This window comes from Phalaenopsis equestris, unplaced genomic scaffold (assembly GCF_001263595.1).
Source record: "Phalaenopsis equestris unplaced genomic scaffold, ASM126359v1 Scaffold000036, whole genome shotgun sequence".
NCBI lineage: Eukaryota > Viridiplantae > Streptophyta > Magnoliopsida > Asparagales > Orchidaceae > Phalaenopsis > Phalaenopsis equestris.
This window is the reverse complement of record NW_018164478.1, coordinates 5,328,409-5,331,861: the sequence shown is the minus strand read 5'-3', so window position 1 is coordinate 5,331,861 and position 3,453 is coordinate 5,328,409. Positions and strand designations below refer to the sequence as shown.

The 3,453-nt window shown below is 34.3% G+C and overlaps 1 pseudogene; it reads left to right on the top strand.

Moving 5' to 3' along the window:
• The first annotated feature begins 1,416 nt into the window (after window positions 1-1,416).
• The window catches only part of LOC110018843, a 32,273-nt pseudogene continuing 30,236 nt past the window's right edge, over window positions 1,417-3,453 (top strand).

Sequence of the window (3,453 nt, the reverse complement as noted above, 5' to 3'; positions counted from 1 at the left end):
GAATCAGAAGCTAGATCTAGCCAGAACACCACTCAATTGGATACAACCTTGGAAGGGAAAAATTTGAGATGCTAATGAATGTCCCGACAGAAAACACACCAAATCTGAGAATCTAAACACTATTACTTCATATGTGTGGGAAAGAACTATAAAGGAAAGAAAAATAAAATGAAACGTGTTGGAAATTAGAAAGGAATCGAAAGAAGAGCCGGTCGAGTTAGCTCTGCGCCATTTGCGCGACCAAGATACTGCGTCCAATCTTCCATTATGGGAAATCCCCCTACAAGACGCAATCCCACGTTTGCCTTTTGATGCCTATGGTCATGGGAGCTAGGATGTGGCTCACTCCTTGTTGCTTCCGCCTGCCTTGTTACTATTAAGATTTTTAATTGGTGGCTTGAAATGTCACCACAGGACATCATTTTCGTTAGCATTACTAAAAAAGTGCTATACACGTATAAATTCTCTAAAAAGGTGGCAATCACATACACACAATTTTTATGTATTTGTGTGTCTATGCCTAAGTTTTAATTTCAAATCTTTCATCAACAATATTATTATTTTAAAGCATTTTCTCATCAAAAAATAAGGTCTCATATATGTAAATATTGAAGTTTAATATATGTAAAAATTGAGCTTTACGTGTTAGATATGTAATCACATAGCAGTTGAGTGCTATGCATGTAAATCTTCCACGAAAAAAAGGCATGGCAATTATTAAATAAAGATGATATGAATATATTTGGAATGTGCTAAAACAAATTATGGGAGTATTTGTTAGGATACTCTTAAGAAGATTTAAGTTAGATTTAATCTAAATCTAGAAAAACACAATAAAGAGGCTAAATAAATCGGCCGTTAATTTAAATTCAAAATTTACTTCTTCTATTTGTTAAATTTAGATTTATTAAAACTACTTATAAGTTTGGTTTAACGGAATTAGTGCACTAAAAAGATATTTTAAATTGATTTAGCTCAAATAAATCAAATAAATTTAGTTAAATTTAATTTTAATTGAATCAAATATTATTTGAAAACTTAATAATATATAAATTTAATAAATTCAGAAACTGTCGGACTTATTGCCTGTGTGGGGCAGCTACAACTTATTGAATAATCTGCTGATAAGCTGATTAAAAATAATTTGTCGATAAGTTAGGCGCGGTGACTATTACAAATTTTTATTTTTATTTGAAAAAGTCAGACCGCAGCTAGAAAGCTGCCACCACACCTAAACAGGTGCAGTGTGAAAACGCTGTTTTCAGCATTTTGAAAGTACATAAACTGTCAAAACACAACTTAACCAAACAAATCAGAAGCGTTTTCAAATTACCACTGTATCAAATAAACTGCCCAAACAAAACCTTAATAAAACCTATTTAACATTAATCCTAGACAAACATAGCGACATCCAATTCGGATCAGATGTAATATTCTCTCGCGGCTCGAAGCGTGAAAAAGCTCAAAACAGCGGATTCGTTTCCCACATTCGCCCCAGACTCCTTAGCTCTCGAGGTACTTCGAAATCCAGTTCTTTTTCTTTTTCCCTTAAAAAAATCCTGGAATTTAATAAAAAAACTTTCTTATGTTCACTATAGCCTGTTACCTTCCTCGTTTTTTTCTCTAATTTTTCTGAGAATTTTCTACTGGCAAATTTGCTCACACAAAGCTCTGCTTCAATATAGTTGCTGCAGAATCTGGTGAGGATCTGGTCACTTTCGTCAACCCAGATTTCGAGCTATTGGCATGTGGAATTTAGGGACATTAGCGGACCATGGTGGCCCTATGCCCCAGCGTTATCAGCCGATCCACAGAAAAGGTTCTGTTTTTTCCTTAGATTCTGAGGTTTTTTGCTGCATGCGGACGTAATGAAATTTCTAGTATTGTTGCTATGTTTGTACTGCTCGTGATGAATTGAATCCACATGTAGAATTCACTTTGAAAAGGCTATATATATATGGAACTTACTAGCAACTGAAGAAGGAAAAAAAAAAGTTTTCTTGAAACATAGCTTTTGTCTCGAATGTATTGAGGGTGATTGTGGAATTTTTATTTCATTTTTTATTTTTGTTATTTTGACCCCAAATTAATGAACTAAGGTAAAAGAACAATTTTGTAATGTGGCACCGCCACCTACCACATCTCACCTACCTCTCACCTACCTCCCACCTATCTCCCACCTACCACTCTATTGCTTCTATAAATAGAGAGGGTGTGAGGCTTAGGAGAGCAAGGGAGAAGAGATCTTAAGCTACCACAAAGGAGGAGAGAATAGCTATAGAGTTAGAGAGGAGGAGAGCATCTTGAGGCCTTGTATCAAGGTGTCGCTTGAGAGGGAGGCCATAGAAGGAAGATGAGGGCTCATCTCTATGTATAAGCTATGTATTCTCAATTTCTTTTGCCTTAGTGAAATATTTGATTGATTCCCTCCTGTGGACGTAGATCCAGTTGGATCGAACCACGTAAACAATCTGTGTTTGCTTGTGTTCTTTTTCGTCTCATTTCTATGCCAGGAAGTACATATCTCACAACAATAAGTAAATTGGTCTCAAACTCTCAATTAGGAAATCAAAACCATATATATATATATATATAACACACTTCTTATATACTTATATATCTAACATCTAAACTTTCATATTTAAATATATAGCACTCAAATAGAAGTGAAGTACACTTTTTCATATATAGGTTTGTAACATCAAAGTATTATAACTGCAAATATTAAACTTTAGGCGTTACATATGTAAATACATGAGAATCGTGTGTTCTGAATGTAAATTTTCCATATATATATTATATGCACCACCTTGCCACCTTGTATAAACTAGTTACCATCAAACTTTCAGTTCAAGATTTCTTTTACTTTTCCTTAATATTACGTCTTGGCAGCAAGAAAAATAGAATAAAATAAAATAAAAATTGACTTTATTGTACAATCTTACAATACAATCAAATTAATTTTATAACACCAATGCACAACTCTAATATTCCATCGACATTTCTCGTAATATCAGTGTACAATTTTAAATTTGATTCTCTAATAATTACTACACTCCTAAACATCTCATTTATTCTAAGGAGATGTTTAGTTTGTTGTAAAAGGAGCGCCCTATATTCAATTTACAAAAGTTCAGAGATATAGGTGTTAGGTTATGATGCCTCGTTTCATCTCCTCAGGTAGTTGAAGGAAAATGAAGTGAGGACCGGGAAGGGGTGTTTCGACCTCTAAAATGTTCTGTATGGGCGAGACAGAGGCGAGATCGAGAGGCAAACGCTAACCTTAACGATTACCTGGAGAGTCGAAATTGACAAACAAGCAATGCCTCGACTCACCACCCACCGCAGCTACAGCCATCACCATCCACCGGCCAAGTATTTTACACTAATTTTATTTGCCTTTAAACCAAATATATATATATATATATATATATATATATATATAAATGAAAT